Here is a 9,391-nt window from a genome sequence, read left to right as displayed (position 1 = left end):
AAACGACTTAGGCAGTAGATTTCATATAAGTTTTCATTTCAACTCATGAATGAAGGTAAGTTCCAGTAGCTTGTCAGAGCAGTGCACTTCTTTGAAGCGGGTTCATTCATATAAATCGTGGCATAATGGTAAAAAGATAATAGCTTGGTTTTGAATGTGTTAAAATGAACTCACTACTTTTTGTCCTATTGTATCACGTGCTCAAGGTCGGACGAAAGTAGCTTCAGAGAGTTCTTGGTCGTTGGTGATCTTTGAGTGTTATGACAGATAGTAGTGTCGTTTTTGTATATGTCGAGGAATGGACTCAGAATATGCTTTGGGGGATCATTGATGAAAATAAAGAAAGGAGTTGGGATCAGAAAGGATTTATGAGGAACACTAGCGTTGATACCTTGAGCTTTGCACTTCTACCCATTAACGAATACATGTATGCACCTTTCTGAGGGAAAGAAATGATGTTTATGCAGATATTTCGAAATATTCCATAGCTGAGAATTTTGTGAAGTGGACCTTTATGCCAAACCTATCAAATGCCATTGGTATGTCAAGAGCTATTGCTCTAGAGAGGAATTGTCCATTAATAAATTCATTGATATTATGCGAAATTACAATTCATTAGCCGTTAATCGCGCAATCCGGAAACCATACTGTTTGGCGCTGATTAGTTTAGTTTTAATGAGGTAGTTTACAGTTTCACTAGTTATTATGGATTACAACCAATTACTCATAACGCACAGAAAACTCATTGGGCTGTACTGAGATTCTGAAGATCGACTCTCAGCGGTTTTACATACAGGGTAGACTAACGATGTTTATCAAGATTTTGGGAAGCGATTCTCTTCTAGGCATCGATTTATCAGCTATGTTAAGAACGGGAGTTAGTTAAGGTTGCGGCTTTTTATGTACTCTTACACGAATATTGTCAGGAATAGTTGCTTTGCTAGCATCAAGGTTATTTATAAGTGTGACACCATCTCGTTCGCATATGTAAATTTTACTCACAATATTATCAGTTTTTGAGGGAATTCGAGAGGTAGGTGACCCAGATCTCATATGGATGATTAAATGCAAAGTTCTTGGAAAAGAGTTTTAATAGTCGGTATAGAGGAGGTGCATCTGTTCAGTACCTTGTTTGTTAATCGTCAAAACTTATGGGACACCAGCCTCTATTCTACTATTTTTGACTTTATGGACTGAGCATGGCTTTTCGTTAATTCTCTTTGCAGTAATTATTGGCAGTTCTACAGGCGATTAATTTTTTTTAACAACTATTACTTTTTAAGCAATTGAAATAGTGGTTTCCAAGCGGAAATGGTGATAGCACATTTAGGTTGGTTGGTTGGTTGTTGTTGTTTTACGGCATATCAACACTTTTCGTGTTATTTACTCCGAATCCAAAGATTCAGAAGAAAAATTTTTAATAGAATATACTTGTTGTTTTCAAGTTGGTTTCTATTTAACCCATAGTTGGGACCCTAACAGGTACTACCACTCCAAGGCAGAGTGGACCTGGGAGCAATGGCAATTAAAGGGTGGCTCCACACTCCCAAAAGCCCGCGAGCTGGAGCCTCACCACTGGATATAGTTTAAGGTCATATCCAGGACATTCAGGGTTTTGCCTTGGCTTCTATAATATTTCTATGTTTTAATCTTTTTTATTTAAATCATGCAACAGGAGGTAGATAACGACGTTTAGTTTTGCAGTTTTTGTTTTTGTAGGGATCATCTTACACCCGATATCTAGAATTCCCAAATGTCATTTATCTGATATTGACATGCTCAATATCGCTTTAGGTCGGTGAACCAACGAGAACCGGTTTGTCAACGTAATTGTGTCGTGCATATTATCACATGAGATAGCGAAAATGTGGTAAAACTGCAGTCTAACAGCAAACAGTAAAGAAAGAGTTAGATAACTGTATAAATTCGCGAAAACGAAGAAACTGCAACATGTAAGATCATAAATAAATTAATGATCGAGGTCATAACTATTTAAATACGAAGCTTGTTGAAGCAATAAACATAAAAGAACTACAAGAAAAATGTCTGCAAAACACAGGTTCTTTTAGAATTTTCTGGTGTTTATTCCAGGCATTTATACTTTGCTATCAGAAAAGGGCGAAAGTAAAACCTAAAACTCATTATCTTGCAGTTCTCTAAGTGCTGCAAAAGGATTAATTGTGAAAATAGTTCCTTTGACTACCAAGAGATTACCCGCCGCTCCCAAAGTCGCAACAATCCATTCTATATTTGAGGTAACTTGTTCGATTTGGGCTAAAGTATTCTACTTATAGTCCTGTTTAATTGTAGGAGGTCCAACTTCCCAGGCCTTAGATTCTCAGTCTTAAGAAGTGATTACTTTATTTTTAATTGTCTGAAACCTCTGCAGGTGGGAATGTCGACAGAGCTGAGGAGACATTTTTTAAGCTAGCGAGCATTTCTTTTAAGGCACCGATCTTTTAAATCTCACTTTTCCGACTACGCATCACATTTTTCCCGTTGTGGGAAGATGACAAATATATCGATGCAGAAATATCAAGTATTGGAGTTAAAAGCCTTATCGATAAAAAGTTTGAACACCATTATATACAATTCATAAACGGTGGCACGATGTTACTCTCCCCCTTCTTTCCAACACCTGGAGTATAATATATATACGTATTAGGTCTACCTCCTCATAATCCAAGTAAACATTATCTATAATATTGACAGGTCTATTGTCAATAAGGTTGTTTTGGAGGAGATGTATACAGTAAATGTAAAGTAACATTTGGTATCACGTCAACTTTATCAATATTTTATAACTCGTTTTTACCGTGATGTATTGTACTGTTAGTATTATTTTAGGTATTTTACATTTTACTTCCCTGCAGTTTATTAACGTTATCTAATGATTTGTGTTGGTTTTCGAACTTTATATTTCTTAATACGGAAGTTGTTTCGATATATTTTGCTGCACGTGAATGCAACTACTTACAAACTCAATTTTTTAATGTAGGATATTCCAGACCTTAAAAAAGCGCCACTCGGAATTGGTACGTAAATATAAATTGCTTTAATTCGGAGCAATTTTTCCGTTACTGATCATCGGGAGAGAACAGGTGAAAGTTAGTATGAGAACTGATGTTACACTTTGATCCTAACGAGAAGTCATCTTTACGCAATATCATCGTTTCTATGACGTCAAAACTTCGTCTTTTTTCAAGATCCTTTTATAAATGATTTCGGAACTGTTTACAGTTATACTCGTTGCTGTAGAAGATGGCTTTAATACTACAACTACTAATACTACTACTATAACTATTTCTTCTATTGCTACTATTAATATTGATATTATTATTATCTTATATTTTAAATCTTAGGTGAATCTGATTATTTGTTTAGAGTTGGCTGTCTTTTCTCAAGAGAAATCCATTATATATCAGATTTAGGCGTATTGGAAACAGTCCGTTAAGATGGAATCAGAAAAATATGACAAGAAATTACATAAAGGGAAATATATATATGATAAAAGACAAAACAACAAAAATGTTGAAAATCACTATAGGAGAGACATCGGGAAGAAACATAGCGGATCTAATAAAGGAAAGTAATTTGAAGCTAGGAAAAACGATGACAAGAATAACGAGAACTTGTAAAATGTAAATCAGCAAGTTGAATACAAAGGAGATTCTTAAAATTGGATGTGACAAAATATATGATAATACGGAAATAAATATGAACAAAATAATAACCTTTAGCCGAACGGTAATATTATAATTAAGATTTGGATTCTGTCAAAAGATAAACAAAATTTTTAATATAATATTAATTCATTTGCATCAATTCGCTGTCTTGAGACCTCATTCGAAACACGGCTTCCTATTCCATCAAGTTCTTTCCAAGAACTGCACATCTACAATCGCGTTTTATGCTTACAGTTACTCTCTTACTTATACTCTTTGTAGTTTAGTAAGTAATATCAATAAGGTTTCCATGTCTTTGCGATAATAATATTTAGTTCTTGTCACTGAAAGTGGCTTCAAAATTTTCCTGGAGAGATTCCGTAAAAAAAATGAATTCAAATAATCATGATTCGGTGTTATTTTATATATAATGTGTTTTTTTTAATCCAGTTTTGTACCACAAATCAGCCTACCCTTATTATGCTACGTTGTTCGTTTGATGCCAGTTTTAATAATATTTTATAGAGTTGTGGTCCGTTGAATCGGAAACTGGTCGAATATAGGAGAACTAAATTTTTGGCATTGTTCAATCATCGAACTGTAGAGTTACTCGTATATTTGACATGACTCTGAGTCTTGTTTTCTCACGTACGGCCTTTCAGCAACCACCCTGTCAACATGGTGCTTAATCAAACTGGACAATAATTGCGTCTGAGTCTCGTGCCTTATACATTGGCTAACATAACGTAGTTATTATTGTAAGCACACCAACACAACCAACACGTTTTGCGGAAAATGTTCTGAAATGTTCTACTTTTGGTTTTGAGAATAACCAGAGTATCTTAGGTTCGATAAGGAATTTGACTTTTTGAGGAGTTTATATCTTTTCGTAATGTAGTTTTCTTAGGTACGTGATTGTGAAAGTAAGTCATTGTGTACGAAGACCGCACATCCTTGTTTACGCCCTCTCATTATTCACCACCAAGTAAATAATTATTTACTATGTGTGTGTGTGAGAGAGAGGGAGAGCATCAAAGTAAAATTAATTTGAAAAAAAATTAAGACTCATGAGAGCCATGGAGTTATTTCCAACATTTACTAATGAAAATCACCTTTTCATTACATGTGGGAGTAATATTGATACATTTTCTTCGTTGTTTAAAATGCAGTGTATACCTTTGGCAAAGAGTCATAAGGATATGTTCGAAAGCAGAAGCAAGATTGTTTGATGGAAATGATCAAACTGTATTCTCTTTGCTCAATTATATGCGGAAAACTTATCAAGTCGGAAAACGCTTTTAAACTTATCAAAAAGTTGGAAGTTTGAAGCGAATATGTTGCTGCGGACTTTCTTTTTTTCTTTCAAATTGACGTAACACAAGTATATTTCAATTAAACTCAAATAGGACCAGGTAAAATCATAAAGCAATAAAGGGCGAATCAATTGAGGAATAGGTTGTTTAAACAGTTACACTAAATTAAGCTTAAATCTGTAGGTTTTTAAAAAAGTACACGTACGAACTTTCTTTTTGCCGCCTATATATATATATATATATATATATATATATATATATATATATATATATATAATTATTTTCCACAGCCGAAACAACGTCGCAGCCCACGAGATCTAAGAAAGCTAATAAAACTCGAGTTTCGCCCTCATTTGTGTTCGTCAGTTAGACATATCCGCGCTCAGGATTTGAAACCCGAAGCTCTTGCAAGCTATGCGCCCACTCTACCAACTGAGCAAACACGCCAAACACAAGAATTCCTATTAACTTAAACAGATCAGCAACCCGCGGCAAAGATCGTACAGTGGAAAGAACCTTCCTAATATCGAAGAAGGGATGAGGTATCAAACCAGCTTTAACCCAAGCCGACGTCTTACTAGTAGGACTTTTATATACCCGAAAGAGCTATGCCACCCTTACCTAACAAGAAATCAATAGAATGTTCAGAAAGTGTGGGAGAATATATATAATTATTTTCCACAGCCGAGCCAACGTCCCAGCCCAAAAGAGCCAAGAAAGCCAACAAATCTAAGCCTGGAGTTTCGCCCTCATTTGGACTCATAAGTTAGACATGCTCAGGATTTGTAAATCCGGAGCTCTCGCATGCTAGGCAATAAGCATCAGATCTTTGCCGCGGGTTGCTTTATCTGTGTAAGTTAATGGACATTCTTGTGTGTGGCGTGTTTGCTCAGTTCATAGTGCTCACCTGGCATGCAAGAGGTTCGGGTTTCAAATCCTGAGCGCGGAGGTGTCTAACTGATGAGCCCAAATGAAGACGAAACTCGAGTCTTAGACTTCCGGTTTGTTGGCTTTCTTGGCTCTTGTGCGCGGCGACGTAGGTTCGGTTGATTTGGCTGTGGAAAATAATTATATATATTCTCTCACACTTTATGAATAATATATATATATATATATATATATATATATATATATATATATATATATATATATTCAAGCTTATAACTAAAGGCAAATACGCAGTAAACGCATATTACACACGTTTTAACAATAAAAAGTACATCGACAATTATATGTAATGAAAGACATTAAGAGTTGTGTTCGCATGTTAATAATTTCATTACGTTTATAACTTGTAAATTTGCTAGATTTAATACTATTCCTTCAAGTGTATTTAAAAACATTTAATTATATGAATATATATTATTCCAGTCAAACTTATGTTTGCTGTTTAAAAACACTTGTGTTTACTAGTTTATATATTATAGAAAGTATCGAATAGAATATTTATGCATGTATGTCTATGCTATAAATCAACAGTGGTGCGTGCTTGGCCTGTGCAATTCGCTATTCCGAATTTAATTCCACCTGGATCAACTGTGATAATATACGCGCTAATACTAAACTCAGAGCGCCGAAGCAATTATTTAAAGCTACTTGATTTACATTATATAACAAAGCAGTGCCAGTGAAACCATATACGCCACCGATGGGAGAGGCATAGGTACATAATCAATTCAAAAGGAGATCAAATTATATTACTATCTCGATAATTCTCGCTCTGAAATGATAGTATCTCTTTATACGAAAAATCAAATAAATATATATAAGAGATAAAGGTGTTTATGGTGGGATAACATTTTCGTATTCTCTGTTCAAGTGTATCTATTTTATATTTGACTAGATTACCCGTGATCTGTTGGGTCAGTACACGTTATAGCTAGCTATGAGTTAAAGGAGAATATCAATTATGGCAAAAATATTTGCGATTGTGCGTACGGTTGTCATCACTTTTAACATTAGGAACTAGATTGCTTATTATCCGAAAAAACTACTTATCTGCGAAAATTGAAATTTGATATTCGTTTTCAACACATTCTATAACCTACAAATGCCGCCATTTTAAAGAAGAATTTTAAGATGGAAACCAAGTAAAATTTACCAAAAATTCTAATTTTATATTTATATAAAATGCTACATTTAATAGAGTGTTGGTCATCTGAAACTAAAAATGTGTCCAACGTGACTTCCATCGAATGGCTTTGTATACAAAAACGTGCGATCCTTAACGACAGTACTTATCACAAGTCAACGGCTATAACTTTTGCCGGCGCTTTTGGATATGTCGTCATCGATCTGATATAGATATCTTTATTTTACTAAGTTATTAACGTACAGTAAGCACCTGCTTTGGAGCTACTTTTTTTTTTTTTACACAGTGATCACCACTTATCAAGGCCCGGAAGCAACTCAGGGATAAGGGTTATTGCAAGTATATTACGTTAGTGTGGAGATTTGATGGAGTGTTTACTTAAGGGGGCGGTTCATTAGGAATTTGTTAACATTAGACTTGAAGACATCCAAGTTGTAGTCCGGAGGGAAGCAGGCAGACGGAACAGAGTTCCACAGGCGTGCAGTTCTAAGAAAGAAGCTTTGTTCATGGAATCCGCGTTTTGATTTAGGCACAGATATAGAGTGGGGGAAATTTTTCACAGTGGATTCAGCTAGACGGGTATTTTTCATGAAAGATTTTCGAGGGGGGACGAGAGATTGGAGTTCAGACGAGCACCTGCCATGAAAATAACGATAAAACAAGGATAGGCTCACAACGTCTCTTCTGTGGGAGAGGGGTTGCAGGGTAGAGAAAAGGGCATCCCCCACTAAGCCACGAAGTCTATTTTGTACTCTGTCAAGCATGATAGGCTGTTTTTGGCAGCTCCTGCCCAGATATGGCAACAGTATTCCATCCTTGGACGTACTTGGCTTTTATATAGATAATATAAAAGCCAAGTACGTCCAAGGATGGAATACTGTCGCCATATCTTGGCAGGAGCTTTAGCTCCCTATTTCGTATGTTTTTTTTTCCAGACTAGTTCCTTCAGAAAAACAAAATATTTTAATTTTTTTTTAAAAAGAAATAAAACAAAGCAAAAAATGAAAAAAATAAAGCTGATATTTTGGCTTGACAATGGATTCTCTGGAATAGTATGTGACGCTAATTGTAGAGTGAAATGTAATATTTATTAAACAAATTTGACGAACGTTTTTAGTACGAATTTTAATTAAACAACAAATAAACTTTACTTATCGTTTTTAATTATTTAGTTTTGTTTAATTAAAGTTTTTGTACAATTTTAATGTTTTTCTCATTAAGTTATTATTAGAAAGTGTTTCCATGCATACATTTCAATTTAACTGTTATTTTTACTTTATTTTAGAATATTCAAACTTTAGATTCTGTAGACATATGTTTTAAGTTAAAACTTTTTAACCTCGCGAATTTAGGACGCTATTTCAATTTAACTGTTTTTATTTTTACTTTATTTTAAAATATTCAAACTGTAGATTCTGTAGACATATGTTTTAAGTTAAAATTTTTAAACCTCGCGAATTTAAGACGCTAAATCAACGCAAAATATTTAATGGTACTTCTGTATTTTAAATCCCATTCTTCCACGTCTCACTCGGCAACACCCAGCAGACGACGAAAACCCGTCCGGAATATAGCGAGTGAACTTATTCACCGAGACACTGAGTGGCAAAAAGAGACGTGAGCGAGCAAACGATACCAAATTTGAAGCGAAAGAAAAGAAAAGAAAAGGAAAAAAGTCTTTATTCTTGTTATAATTCTTGTTATAATTAAAAAAAGGGCATGCTTTCCCTCAACTAGCAGAAATAATATGCCTAAAAATAGCCTTTCCTTAGGAAACCATAAGTTGCCCCCCCTTCAAAGTATAATCCTTACCTCCTCCCGACAATTAATGTAAAATATATTTAACAAAAAACGTATTTTCAAAAAGAAATATTTCCAAATAATGTTGTCAGCTGCTCTAAAAGAATCCAAACGTTTCTTTGGGAAAAAAAGCTCCGAATTTGTTTAAAATGACAGAATATATAAGGTATTAATTCATAAATACTTCAATATTATAACTTTAAGTCGACTTACGCCTGCTAAGTTCCAATTTCTTTTAAATTTGATCAAGCCATTTTACAGGATAAAGATCCATAGACAAATGGTTTAAAAACAGAGCAATAATTCGACACCACTCTCTCATCTTTGGAATGAATTGGCACAAATAGATAAACAAATATAGAGACTTTTATCAATTATTATATTATATTATATTTAACTGGCTAAATAGAAGCATTTCGTGCAAGTTCAGTGTTCAATCCAATGTTTTAAAAAATAATAAAAATTTAAAAAAAACCCATGATGTATGTGCCTATCACGTAACAAAAATGTGTTATTCCAAA

This window comes from Euprymna scolopes, chromosome 3, assembly GCF_053919585.1.
Source record: "Euprymna scolopes isolate OS-2025 chromosome 3, ASM5391958v1, whole genome shotgun sequence".
In the NCBI taxonomy this organism is placed as follows: Eukaryota; Metazoa; Mollusca; class Cephalopoda; order Sepiida; family Sepiolidae; genus Euprymna; species Euprymna scolopes.
This window is presented reverse-complemented; position numbering follows the sequence as displayed.